General features: G+C 32.8%; 1 long non-coding RNA gene across 1 annotated transcript; it reads right to left on the reverse strand.

Moving 5' to 3' along the window:
• Positions 1 to 302: 302 nt before the first annotated feature.
• LOC140920237 (uncharacterized) lies at positions 303 to 954 on the reverse strand. Its single transcript, XR_012162962.1, has 2 exons — positions 763 to 954; positions 303 to 671 (listed from the first exon to the last, which is right to left on the reverse strand). It is a non-coding gene; the product is annotated as an uncharacterized lncRNA (long non-coding RNA).
• Between the last annotated feature and the right edge of the window lie 14,932 nt (positions 955 to 15,886).

Consider the following 15,886-nt stretch of genomic DNA (forward strand, 5'->3'; position numbering starts at 1 on the left):
GCGCTTTTCTTGTACATATTACAGCGCTTTCTCACGGAAGCGCTGTTGAAGGTGCACCATTAAAGCGCTTTAGAACAACATTTTACAGCGCTTTTTAAAAAAAGCGCTGTAAAATGTATTTTTTTTTTTTTAAACGCTGTAAATTAATTATTTGAAATGAAAAATGCTTTTTAGCTTTTTATGGCACTTTTTTTAAAAAGCGCTGTCTTTTATCATTGTACCCAAAATTATTTTTGATCCAAAATCACTTCACAATCAGTAGAACAGAACATATTATAGACAATCAGTTCACACAATCAATAGAACATAAATCAGAACTCTGTAACTTTTTTAACATATATGTAACTCTGTAATTTACAACCTAAGTAACTACATTCAGATACATATATACAACCTAATTTACAACCTAATTACCTACATTCAGATCCATTATATAATAACTAACAGATCCATTATATGCATATATTGTGTCCTATGATCATTTACATATAATAACTAACAGAATATACATTATATGCACTAGCTACCATATAATATTCAGATCCCTTGCCCAGCACAAGCTATTTCCCAGAAAATCAAATAATTTTCATGTCAAGCACGTACTGACACCATTCTTCCTTTAATTCCATCAGATCTTCCTCAGAATATGATGGACTGGAATTGGCAAAGTACTGCAATATAAAAATTGAACATATTATATTAAGTTAGTATCAAATATATAGATAATTTATATATGAAAATCATATAATGCAAATACCGTACCGTTTCTGGGATAATAGTTTTATTCTTCTCAACAATCTCCTTCATGAATCTCAATATGTAGTACCCACAGTCAATGTTATTTGTTTGACGAGGGCACTTTATTGAGATCCATGTAATGTTATTCGACTTCTGCTTCGACACTTTAGCACCTCTTTGAGCTCGATAAACTTTTAAGGCACTATCGAATGAATAAATGTGATTATTAGAGCATGAATATTTATATATATATATATATATAAATATTCATGCTCTAATAATCACATTTATTCATTCGATAGTGCCTTAAAAGTTTATCGAGCTCAAAGAGGTGCTAAAGTGTCGAAGCAGAAGTCTAATAACATTACATGGATCTCAATAAAGTGCCCTCGTCAAACAAATAACATCGACTGTGGGTACTACATATTGAGATTCATGAAGGAGATTGTTGAGAAGAATAAAACTATTATCCCAGAAACGGTACGGTATTTGCATTATATGATTTTCATATATAAATTATCTATATATTTGATACTAACTTAATATAATATGTTCAATTTTTATATTGCAGTACTTTGACAATTCCAGTCCATCATATTCTGAGGAAGATCTGATGGAATTAAAGGAAGAATGGTGTCAGTACGTGCTTGACATGAAAATTATTTGATTTTCTGGGAAATAGCTTGCTGCTGGGCAAGGGATCTGAATATTATATGGTAGCTAGTGCATATAATGTATATTCTGTTAGTTATTATATGTAAATGATCATAGGACACAATATATGAACATGCATATGGATCTGAATGTAGTTTAGGTTGTAAATTAGGTTATATATATATACGTATCTGAATGTAGGTAATTAGGTTGTAAATTAGGTTGTATATATGTATCTGAATGTAGTTACTTAGGTTGTAAATTACAGAGTTACATATATGTTAAAAAAGTTACAGAGTTCTGATTTATGTTCTACTGATTGTGTGAACTGCTTATGGTATTTGAATATGTTTTGTTGTTGTGTGCACTGATTGTGAAGTGATTTTGGATCAAAATAATTTTGGATACAAAGATAAAAGACAGCGCTTTTTAAAAAAAGTGCCATAAAAAGCTAAAAAGCACCTTTCATTTCAAATAATTAATTTACAGCGCTTTTTATAAGCCTTTTACAGCGCTTATTTTGTAAAGCGCTCTAAAAGGCTTCTTTAGTTAAATTTTTAAAAGGCTCTTTTACAGCGCTTTTTTCAAATAAGCGCTGTAAAAGACCTCCGTGTGTTATTATGTTATTTGAATGCCTTTTACAGCGCTTTTTTCAAATAAGCGCTGTAAAAGACCTCCGTGTGTTATTATGTTATTTGAATGCCTTTTACAGCGCTTTTTTCAAATAAGCGCTGTAAAAGACCTCCGTGTGTTATTATGTTATATGAATGCCTTTTACAGCGCTTTCACACATAAGCGCTCTAAAAGGCTTCTTTAGTTAAATTTTTAAAAGGCTCTTTTACAGCGCTTTTTTCAAATAAGCGCTGTAAAAGACCTCCGTGTGTTATTATGTTATATGAATGCCTTTTACAGCGCTTTCACACATAAGCGCTCTAAAAGGCTTCTTTAGTTAAATTTTTAAAAGGCTCTTTTACAGCGCTTTTTTCAAATAAGCGCTGTAAAAGACCTCCGTGTGTTATTATGTTATTTGAATGCCTTTTACAGCGCTTTTACACATAAGCGCTCTAAAATGTCTCTTTATGTTAATTTTAAGAGGCTCTTTTACAGCGCTTTTCCCAAATAAGCGCTGTAAAAGACCTCCGTGTGTTATTATGTTATATGAATGTTTTTTAAAGCCTTTTACAGCGCTTTTCCACATAAGCGCTCTAAAATGTCTCTTTATGTTAATTTTAAAAGGCTCTTTTACAGCGCTTTTTCCAAATAAGCGCTGTAAAAGGCCTTATTGTTTTTGTGTTTTGTTATGTTATGTTATTTTTTAAACAAGCTCAACATGCATGCAAAACCCACATAGTAGTAACTGGTCACCACAAAAATCCCTTCCTCTTCACCAAACTCTTCTCCTTTTATGCATCTTCTTCACAAACATCAAAGCTTACTCTTTCACAATTCAATCTCCACCTCAACACCCTTTTTATCTCTTTACATTCTCTTTCCTTCTTAAATCGAAACTTAATTGGTATTCAGGATCATTGCCATGTTGCGAAAAATGGGTTTGTGTCTGGTGTTTTTGGGGATTCCCATGATGCGTACAAGGTGTTTGAAGAAATGGGTTTGTGTCTGATGTTTTTTGGATTCCCATGATGCGTACAAGGTGTTTGAAGAAATGGGTTTGTGTCTGATGTTTTTTGGATTCCCATGATGCGTACAAGGTGTTTGAAGAAATTAGGTGTCTGATGAATATTATTTTTAAAGCTTTTTTACAGCGCTTTGTCAAATAAGCGCTGTAAAATGTCTTTTTTACTCACTTTCAAAAGAGTCGTTTACAGCGCTTTGTGTGAAAAGCGCTGTAAAAGGTATAAAACACTCATTATTTTATTTTTAAAAGGATCTTTTACAGCGCTTTTTAAGATAAGCGCTGTAAAATGTCTCTTTATTTTATTTTTGTGTTTGGTTTATTTGGGTTGGGATGACATTAAAAACATTTTTATCATTGTTTATTGGATTAAAAATATTGTTATCATTGTCTTTATCACAATACTTTAGGAGATGATGAATTATTAGAAATGAGTATTCTGAAGAATCTATATATATATATGCACTGAGCAAAAGAGAATCTCTCTATTCAGTTCAGTTCAGTTCATGTAAATTACTAATTTATATTCAGTTCAGTTCATGTAAATCAAGCTAAATATAAAACACTCATTGTTACATGAACTTGGTATAAAACACTCAAATCAAGCTAAATATAAGCAGAAAATAAATTAATCAGAAAATAAATTAATCAGAACTTAGTATAAAACACTCAATTCAGATTACATGCATATTTACAATAACACAGTTCAGATTACATGCATAGCTTATATAAAACAATTAAACATATATATACATTAAGATGCCCTTCTTCTTTTCCTGGTGACATTCACATTTGTTTGTCCATTTACAATACGAAACGATGGATTAATCCAAATTCCCTCATCATGATCATCTCTAAGATATAAACCATCATCAGTTGAATCAATTTCATGTGGTTGTTGTGATGTTGCAAATAAAAGATCATTACCAACATCTTCATCATTATTGTTATCATCACTTATTTTATTGGTCGATAGGACAACAGACCATTTATCATTAGAAGGATCAGTGACATAAAACACTTGTTGAGCTTGCGACGCTAAAATAAAAGGCTCGTCTTTGTATCCCACCCTATTAAAATCGACAAGCAAGAATCCTGACTCATCAATCCGAACGCCATTATTATTATCGACCCACTTGCAACCAAATATGGGAACACGAAACATTGTGTAGTCTAACTCCCATATGCGCTCGATAACCCCAAAATATGATAGATTTGCATATATTGGGTTTTTGTCTTTTGCACTTGAGACATGCATCGCTTCAGCTACGAGAGTGACTCCACTATTTTGCATAGTGGTCTGATCATCTTGTTCTTTGGTATAAAATGTGTAGCCGTTAATAACATAACCAGTGTAAGAAAAGACATGTAAGCTCGGACCATTTGCTAGCCACCTCAATCTATTTGAAATTGATCCGGGGTCTATATCAAATTTTGACATTATGTGATTTTTTAACCATGTTACAAAACTTCGATTGTGCTCTCGAGTTATCCAATTTTGATTCCTATTCATGTTCAAACGAGATAACTGATCAATGTGTATTGTAACATACGGTTGAACCTCATCATCATTGTGCAGAACATACAATTGTGCCTGCTCCCATTCTGTCCTTGATATAGTCAGTAGTCTCCTTCCAGTTATCCCTTCTCCTGATAGTCTTCCCGAATGACGAGACATGGGAAGCCCTATGGATTCAACATTGGACAGATATTCAGTACAAAATTCAGCAGCCTCTTCAACAATGTATCGTTCAGCAATACAACCTTCTGGTCGACTTCTACTTTTTACGTACCCTTTTAATATTTTCATATATCGTTCTATCGGATACATCCATCTCATATAAGCTGGCCCACAAAGTTGTGTCTCCTTAACCAGATGAACAGTAAGGTGAACCATTATATCAAAAAACGATGGTGGGAAATACATTTCAAGCTCACACAAAGTAACAACAATTTCCCTCTGCAATGTCGGTAATTTCTGAGGGTCGATCACTTTACTACAAATTTCCCTGAAGAAGAAACATAATCTAGTTAAGGCTAGTCGAACTTTTTCAGGTAAAATGGAACGTATACCTATTGGTAGCAAATGCTCCATTATAATATGACAATCATGGGTCTTCAAACCTTTTAACTTGAGGTCTTTCATACAAACCAAATTTTTAATGTTCGAAGAGTATCCTTCTGGAACTTTAACTTCGTGTAGAAATTTACATAAAACAATTTTTTCCTTTCTAGATAGAGTATGAGCGGCTGGAGGTAGATATGTGCGATTTCCTTTCTTTACTGGAGCCAGTTCATTTCTTATTCCCATATCGACCAAGTCCAATCTTGCATTGACGCCATCTTTAGACTTTCCTGGAACATTGAGTAACGTACCAATAACACTTTCAAATACATTTTTTTCAATATGCATCACATCGAGGAAATGTCTTACATACAATGACTTCCAATATGGCAATTCAAAGAAAATTGACTTTTTCTTCCACCCAGTTTTCACCAGCTCTCCCGCAAAAGGTTTGCCAAATTTATTGGTCAAACCTTGTACTTTTTCAAGTATTTGATATCCAGTCGGTGCTAAAGGAGCTTTACCTTCCTCTGATTTTCCATTGAATGCATTTCTCCACCCACGATACTGATGACTATAAGGTAAAAATCTACGATGTCCAAGAAACACATTCTTCTTACAATGTTTCAACCGCATCCAATTTGTACTCTCTTCACATATAGGACATGCACACTGACCTTTAATGCTATATCCTGATAAATTACCATATGCTGGAAAATCATTAATTATGCCGAACAACATAACCCTTAAATTGAAACATTCTTTCTTATACCCATCATAAACTTCCACACCTGTCTCCCACATACTTTTTAAATTTTCGATTAGAGGAGTCAAGTATACGTCGATATCATTCCCCGGTTGTTTGGGTCCAGAAATTAACAGAGACAACATCATAAACTTACGCTTCATACATAACCATGGAGGTAGGTTATATATTACCAAAATCACAGGCCACGTGCTATGTGAGATGCTTTGAAGACCATGTGGATTCATTCCATCAGTAGAAAGTGCAAGTCTTAGATTTCTTGACTCTATCCCGAATTCAGGATACTCGTGATCAATTTTTGCCCATTGTGGGGAATCTGCAGGGTGTCGAAACATTCCATCTCTAATTCTTTCATCTGCATGCCATGTCAAGTGTTTTGAATCTTCTTCACTGCGATACATGCGCCTAAATCTTGGTATTATAGGAAAATACCACACGACTTTTGCTGGAGTAGATTCTTTCTTCTTATATCGAGAGACATTGCATTTCGGACACGCCTTAAGTAGTTCATATTCGTTTCGAAATAAAATGCAATCGTTAGGACACGCATGAATCCTTTCGTAACTCATTCCAATAGAACACAAAATCCGTTTAGCCTCGTAGGTTCGACTGGGAAGTTCATTATCATCTGGCAACATATCTTTTATGAGTGTTAATAATTCCGTAAAGCTTTTATCAGACCATCCATTACTCGCTTTTAAGTTGTACAACTTTAATATCGCTGACAGTCTTGTGAATTTAGTACAACCATTATATAATTCTTTCTCTGCATCACTCAACAAACTTTCAAACATTTTAGGACAATCTCGAAGATCTTCTTCAACTGCTTTTGCAATCTCATCAACTCGGTCCGGCTCATATGTATCTGTATCGAAATCAGTTGAAGCATATGTAGAACTATTCTCAAAATTAATGTTTCCTTTTTTTTTCTCACCATGTCTTATCCAACATGTGTAGCTTTGATCAATTCCATTACATACTAGATGTCCTTCTAATTCATCTTCTCTAACACGTTTTCCAAAACAACATTTTAAACAAGGACAAACTACTCTATTTGGATCTTTTGCATTCTTCACTGCAAACTCAACAAACTCCTTCACTCCAATTTCATACTCTTTTGACAATCGATTGGCTGAAATCCATTTCCTATCCATATTATACCACCTATATAAATGCAGTAACAAAAATAATAAGCTTTCAAAACATATCAACAAGTTTCAAAAAGAAACCAATATCAACTAAAAATTTCAAAACAGAACAGATCATGTGGTATGAGTTTTTGACAATTTTTGACAATTTCAAAACAGAACAGATCATGTGGTATGAGTTTTTGACAATTTTTGACAATTTCAAAACAGAACAGATCATGTGGTATGAGTTTTTGACAATTTTTGACAATTTCAAAACAGAACAGATCATGTGGTATGAGTTTTTGACAATTTTTGACAATTTCAAAACAGAACAGATCATGTGGTATGAGTTTTTGACAATTTTTGACAATTTCAAAACATAACAGATCATGTGTAAAAAATACCTTAGACAACGTAGATGGCCGCACAGTACGTAGAGGATATTAGGGTTCGCAACGTATATAATTATTTGAAAGATGTAGAGGATATGAGGGTTTCCAACGTATATAATTATTTGAAAGATGTAGAGGATATGAGGGTTTCCAACGTATATAATTATTTGAAAGATGTAGAGGATATGAGGGTTTCCAACGTATATAATTATTTGAAAGATGTATTTTACAGCGCTTGTGAAAAAAGCGCTGTAATAAGTAGTTAAATTCAATGAAAGCGGATGTGTTTTACAGCGCTTGTGAAAAAAGCGCTGTAATAAGTAGTTAAATTCAATGAAAGCGGATGTGTTTTACAGCGCTTGTGAAAAAAGCGCTGTAATAAGTAGTTAAATTCAATGAAAGCGGATGTGTTTTACAGCGCTTGTGAAAAAAGCGCTATAATAGGTAGTTAAATTCAATGAAAGCGCATGTGTTTTACAGCGCTTGTGAAAAAAGCGCTATAATAGGTAGTTAAATTCAATGAAAGCGCATGTGTTTTACAGCGCTTGTGAAAAAAGCGCTGTAATAAGTAGTTAAATTCAATGAAAGCGGATGTGTTTTACAGCGCTTGTGAAAAAAGCGCTGTAATAAGTAGTTAAATTCAATGAAAGCGGATGTGTTTTACAGCGCTTGTGAAAAAAGCGCTGTAATAGGTAGTTAAATTCAATGAAAGCGCATGTGTTTTACAGCGCTTGTGAAAAAAGCGCTGTAACACATTTACGAAAGCGCTTCCGTTTACAACGCTTTTTTGACAAGCGATGTAAAATCCTTATAACGTTATGCGCAAACGTTATATGACCTACTACAGCGCTTGTTTTACAGCGCTTTACATAAAAAGCGCTGTAATAGGTTCCGTTATTTTTAAAATATAATTACAACAGCGCTTGTGTTTAGAAAGCGCTGTAAAATGGGCGCTGTTAAATGTCATTTCTGGCGTAGTGAACTTATTAAAATTGATCAAAATAATTCATTCATTCTTTGCAAAAATGGATCAAAATATTGTTTCTATGGAAAATCTTACGGTCCATATTTCATATGAAGTTATGCTCAACGAACCAGTTCAATATAGGTGGAAGTATGCTTTTCAAACATCATTGGGTGATTTGAAGCGATTAATTAAAAACTAGAAGAGAAAATAAATAAATCTCTACGAAGAAAATTGGAGATTGAGAATGTAAAAACAGCTGTGTTCTTATCGCATCATGCATATAGATATATATGGTTATTAGGTTTAGTCACATTGCTGACTATAGTCACTATGCTGATATATATTCATATATACGTATAGGTCATATATGTATAATATATATCTCTATTAGCTCCTAAATGACAAGCATTGCAGCGTAACATCACATCTTCATTTTTTTTATTTTAAGACTTCTTTTTAACTTAATCAATACTTACATAAATTAAAAATATGTTTTAATTATTGAAGATCTAGTTAGCAATAATAATAACGTATTACACTCAAAATAATAACAATCTAAAATTAATAAAACTTTTTCTTAAAACAAAATAAATATTTTTAACACCAATTATTTAAATAGATGACTAAGACAAATACATAAGAAATCATCATACCACAGCAAAAATAAATGAAAACAATAAAAATAACAAATCATAGGAGAATAACAAATCATAGGAGAGGTGAGTACATCAATAAAAATATGTTTCCTAGTACTTTAGAGAAAATATAAAAAGAACACATACAAGCCTTGCAGAGTAGAAATAACACATACCACAATAAAAGTATGTTTCCTAGTACATACAGTACAGTAAACAATAAAAATAACACATACCACAGTAAAAATATGTTTCCTAGTACATCAATAAAAATAAAGTGCTAAGTCTAAAACAGGTATTGTAGATCATCCACTGGTATTGGGACTGAGCATCAGTCACCTTTAGTTGCTGATGTAAAAAAAATAAAATGGGTGAGATGCAAAATCTCAGTGAGCTCTAAAAATAAATAGAAGGGAGATTTTTTAATAGTTTCTTTCATATATATATGCATAAAAAAATAAAATTATGATGCATCTCAAGCTGAAGCTCCCCACTTCAATTTCTTTTTATAAAACATAACTGAAACCATTCTTTTATAATGATTTGAAAAACTGTGCATGACCTCAAAAATATTTTCTTTGTAAATACAAAAAAGTCGTCCAATTATCTCAACATGAGTCACCAAGATAATTGAGTTCTGAGCGGTAAATGTGGTATGGTCAAATCTCAATCAACATCCTAATTGTTCTTCTTTACCTGTTGAACCATACCTGAAACAACCTAAACATTCCTACCGTGAATAAGGCCATGCATAAATCTGATTAATGAGAGTGTACTGAACTTGAGATATTTTGTATGCAATGTCTTTATTCTGTTATGTACGCAATGCATGCTTCATCCACAACAATTATTAACAACTTAGCAATATAATGAAATTCAATTGGGAATTAAATCCTAAGTCACTAATTATAGCATACCTGCCAAGAGGAAGTATTTGAGGATATATGTCCAGAGGAAGTATCAGAGGATAGATGTCTAAAGGAAGTATCAAAGGATACATGTCCAGAGGAAGTATCAGAGGATACATGTATAGAAGAAGTATTAGAGGATACATGTCATGAAATTATTACAGGGTGCATATCCAGAGGAAGTAATTAGAGGATACATGTATAGAAAGAAAGTAAGAGGATATACGTCCAGAGGGAAAGTAAGAGGATATTGAACATTGATTAAAGTTATTGGAATATGAACAATGATCAGAGTTAGAGGAGGAAAAGAAGAAGCAATGTCAGAGAAAGAAGAGATAAGGATGCAACATCAGAGGAAGAAGAGAAGAAGAAACAACATCAGAGGAAAAAGAGAAGAAGAAGCAACGTCACAAGGAGAAGAGAAAAAGAAACAATGTTATACGAAGAAGAGAAGAAGAAACACCGAGGTAGAGACACTTAGAATTTTTTACAAAGCTACCCACCAGAGGAAAAATGAAGAAAACCACGAGAGATAGAAATACTTAGAATTTTTAACAACGCTAGTCACCAGAGGCAAAATGAAGAAAACCACTAGAGGCATAAACACTTAGAATTTTCAGAACAATCAATCAAAAACATCAAGAGATGCAACCATTAAAGGCAAACTACAATAGTTTGGGTGCAAAAGTATCCAAAGCACGCATGTTTGCCTTGAGTGGTAGGATTCACACATTGAACTAAAATTATTTTCTTAGCATTCTGGGATTTCATAAATTACTAACACAATAATCAAGCATCAAGCAAACAACAATAACAACATGCATGTCAATTTAAAATCATGTGGATGTAGATTCAAAACACTTGAATGCTAAAGATTTCATTTCTCTCACACAATTAAGTTCTTAAAACCTGTAAATCCCCAAAATGATTTCTGATAAGAAGTAAAAAATTTCAATTAATGGACCCCTATAGTTTTCACGCTAAAAGGAATAGATGTAATAAAACTCATCACTTTTAGAATATTCATCAATTGAAGAAATAGTTGTGTGACACCCTAACCCCAAAATAATATATATAATAATTTATATTATATTTGTATAAAATTTATAGCGGATAAATAAAAATCTATTTTCAAGAAAATAAAATCTTTTATTTTTAATTTAGGATATCACATTTCTCAAAAATAAAAAGGAACACTTTAAACATCTTTACTCCTATAAAATAGTGCAATCTCAATAAGCTTGATTTAAGTATACTTACTTGATTTAATTCTAAAAAGTCTTGGTGGAAATTCATATGGAGTAGTAATTGTTGATGATTACTCAAGGTTCACTTGGACCGTATTTTTGGAAAATAAAAATGAAGCTTTTAAAGCATTTAAAAATCATGCCAAACTAGTCCAAAATGAACAAGCAACCAAAATTGTATAAATAAAAAGTGATCATGGAGGAGAATTTCAAATTGCCTCTTTTGTAGAATTTTGTGAAGAAAATGGAATATTCCATAACTTTTCTGCACCAAGAACACCTCAACAAAATGGAGTTGTTGAGAGAAAGAATAGATCATTGGTATAACTTGCAAGGACCATGCTAAGCGACTCAAGTTTATCAAAATATGTTTGGGCAGATGCTGCAAATACAACTTGTTATGTGTCCAACCGAGTAATAATACGACCAATATTAAATAAGACTCCATATGAACTCTACAAAAGTAGAAATTTCAATATCTCTCACTTTCACATATTTGGAAGTAAATGTTTTGTGTTGAATAATGGTATGGATAACCTTGGAAAATTCGATGAGAAAGTCGATGAAGGTATCTTTATTGGTTACTCATTATCTAGTAAAGCTTTTAGAATTTTCAAAAAGAGAACTTTGTTAGTTGAAGAATCTATGCATGTATCATTTGGTGAATTGAATTCCATGAAAGAGGACAAAATTGTCTCTTATGATGATGATGATTTTATAAGTGATGATATAAGCAACGACAATCAAGATGATCAACCAATTCAAGAGAATGAAGTCAGCATTGAGCAGCAAGATCAAAATGATAATCTTCCTAAGGAATGGAGAACTCATAGAGATCATCCCATTGACAACATTATAGGTGATATCAACAAAGGAGTTACTACAAGGCTCAAACTCCAAGATGATTGCTTGAATATGGCATTTGTTTCTCAAATAGAACCCTCCAAGATTGGTGAAGCACTTAAATATGGCCAATGGATACTTGCCATGCAAGAAAAACTAAACCAATTGGAAAGAAGCAAAGTATGGGAACTTGTCCCTAATCTTGGAAATAAACACATCATTGGTACCAAATAGGTGTTTAAAAATAAACTCGATGAAAATGGTATAGTTGTTCGAAACAGGGAAAGGTTGGTTGCTCAAGGATACAATAAAGAAGAAGGGATTGACTTGGATGAAACATTTGCTCCGGTAGCAAGGTTAGAAGCAATCCATTTATTACTTGCTTATGCTTCCTCTGTGAATTTTGAATTATTTGGGATGGATGTCAAGAGTGCTTTTCTCAATGGCATCTTCATAAATCAAGCAAAATATTGCAATGAATTATTAAAAATATTTGATATGGACAACAACAAAGAAAATGCAACTCTTTTGGGCTCCGGAACCTATGTAGATAAAGATGAATCCAGTATTTCAATAGACATATCAAAGTATCGAGGTATTTTTGGGTCTCTTTTATATCTAAATGCCAACCAACCATATATTATGTTTAGTGGTTGGTTGTGTGCAAGGTTTCAGGCAGATCCTAAAGAATCACATCTTGTAGCAGTAAAGCGAATAATGAAATATTTGAAAGGAACAACCAATGTTGGCTTATGGTATCCAAAAGGCAGTATATGCAGTCTAGTTGTTTATTCTGATTCTAATTATGCAGGATGTAAAATAGATCAAAAAAGCACAAGTGGCACTTGCCATATCTTAAGTAATGCATTAGTATCATGGTTCTTGTAAAAAGGAAGTTAGTGTTGCCCTAAGCACTGCTGAAGCAGAATACATAGTAGCAGAAAGTTATTGTGCACATATTATATGGCTCAAGCAACAATTATATGACTATCAACTTGATGTCGGATACATCCTAATAAGATGTGACAATACCAGTGCATTCAATATCTTGAAGAACCCAATCATGCTCTTTCAGACAAAACACATTGATATACATCGTCACTTTCTGCGAGATCATGTGCTCAAAGGCAATGTTGAAGTAACATTTGTGGATACACATAATCAACTAGCAAATATTTTCACAAAGACATTGCCTAAAGACTCATTCTACAAGATCCGAAGAGAACTTGGCATTTTAAATAAAAATGATCTTTAATACAAGGTATCTATACTTTGTAAGTCACTTCTCTTCAAAATCTAAAATCATCACTTGATATGTTGAAAAAAATGATTCCTTAATGTTTATGTGTTTTATAAATATGAATATGTACTTTACATGTTGTCTTTTTAGTTAAAATTTTGTTTAAAAACAAAAATTTTAATACCATAGCCGAATACACATTGTATGTATTCTAATACGTATTTTTAGAAAATCTTGTATTAGAATACAACTCGTGTGTAGTTGAATACACGTTTCAAGAAAAATTTGTATTCAAATACAACCAATGTGTAGTCGAATACAAATTCGCAATTTTCTTCTATATATACGCTTTTTAACGATTTAGGTCATTTTTTTACATTTTCAGTAGCCGAATACAACATTTCTCCAACATACATTGCATCTAAGATCACTGTAAACTCAAAACTATCACTTCAAAATCAAATTTCTTAAACCCAAAATCCCCATTTTTCCCCAAATCCAAAAACCTTCACTATCACCATGAATGCTCAGAAAAGAGGTTCCAGAACAAAGCATGATGCAGTGGGTCCTTCAAAAAGGGGGGCCATAACTGATAATGTAGCAGACTTATCTTGCTTGCTTCACTCACCAGAAGAAATCGACAGGTTCCGCACATACTACTCCAACAAAATGATCATCACTTCTAAATATGGTACTCTTGATTCCTTTTCCACTTTTAAGTTTCCTGAGTTACTTAAGGCCTAACATTTAGAAGAGTTTATTGGTTAACACGGCCCCATCTATCCTGACTTAGTTAGGGTACTTTACTGTAATCTCAAGAAATAAGGGTCTAAGTTAGTATCTTAGGTAAAGGGAAAATACATTGAGTTAGAAACTTAAACTATTGGAGAAATATTACAGCTTTCATTTGAGGGTTAGAAACTTAGGCCCAAAAATTTATGTGATTGGGTAAATATCACCAAATATGATGCTTATGTTTCATTGTGTCGGTTTAAAAAGACACCATAGAACGAAAAAGAACACAAGTTGGATATGAGTTTTCTAGGCAACGATACAGAGTTGGAAATCTAATCGTTGATTACAGGCTATTGGATTATTTTCTAAGCTACATTTTGGTTCCTAAGGCTGGAAATTACTCTCAAATATATGAATTTGACCTTCATATCATGTTTTTCATGATCGAAGGATGTCCACTCAACTGATCTTACTTTGTCTGCTTTGTCCTATTTGCTTCCAAGGATGTTATTGGTTTACCTTATGCAAAAGAGGTCACTAGAATCTTGGATCACTTTAAAGTGGATTTTTTTGGAGAAGTAATGTATTAACCATCCAAGGACAATTTGCTCGATTTGAATGTACTTATGAGTATGAAGATAGTGTGGAATGAACAACTTCAAGCCTATGTCCATAAAGGTGACCTTGGCCAAAGATCTACTACTGCCCAAGAGGAAGAAGAAGTAGAGGAAACGACATTTAATGATGATCATGTTTCCAACTGCATAGTTGTGGACAAACTAAACTCTTTGCAAACCTTCATCATTACCCAATTTCAGAACATGGACACCTTCATCAACACCCACTTTCAAACCATGGAGACCACTATTGCCCACAACCATGAAACTTTGTTGCATTAACTCAATGGCTTATCTGTCAAAACCTTCACCTCCCACCGGATGATGATATGTAGTTATTGAAATTGAATTTGTTTTAGTTTGTTTATCTTTAAAATGCTTTATGTTGTTTTGGTTGTACCTCTATGACTATGTTTTTACATTATATGTACTATTTAAACATGGTTCCATTCTACTTATGTGATGTCTTTTTATTCACTACCTTGTGTGATCTTGTTACTATATCGTATTTGTGTGTTTGGATTTTGAAGACAAAGACCAAGGAAGGTGATCAAGTTGCAAGCTCAAAAAGAAGTCAACAAATCAAAGTTAACTATGGTCAAATATGCTAGAGTTCTTATAATGTAAAGGTACATAATGCAATCTAATATTAATATATTGCATAAGAGACCTTTCATTTTAGCATATGCATCAAAAGGGTTTTCAAAGTGTCAAAATACATGAACAATGTTGAAATTAATGTTTTTGACAAAATTTAATGTTGTATTTGACTACAGTATGTTGTAGTTGAATACAAGTGGTAAGTCAGTAGCTAAAATTGAACATTTGTATTCGACTACGTAATGGTGTATTTGAATACAAGTGATAAGTCAATAGCTAAAACTAAACATATGTATTCGACTATGAGATGGTGTAGCTGAATACAAGTGCTAAGTAAGACTACACATTTGTATTCGACTACAACATGGTCTAGCCGAATATAAAATTAAGTCAGTGGCAAAATCACTCATTTGTATTCGACTACAAGATTTCATATTCGAATACGACATTAAAATTTTGAATAAATACTGAATGTTACAGAGGTGTATTCAACTACAAACAAGTTGTAGCTGAATACAACTGTGAAACAATGCACCTTTTCAATTCTAAAATGGTTATGGATCATTGCATAAGTTCATCAAAGCTCTAGGAACGATTGCCACTGATCTGAAGTGATTTCTATACTTAGCTCATATCAGAGTCGATTGAGTAATCGATTATAATTGTTTTGTTCAAAATGCGAGATCAAACAATCGATTACTCAGTCGATTCATTTT

Source organism: Cicer arietinum, chromosome 5 (assembly GCF_000331145.2).
Source record: "Cicer arietinum cultivar CDC Frontier isolate Library 1 chromosome 5, Cicar.CDCFrontier_v2.0, whole genome shotgun sequence".
Classification (NCBI taxonomy): Eukaryota; Viridiplantae; Streptophyta; class Magnoliopsida; order Fabales; family Fabaceae; genus Cicer; species Cicer arietinum.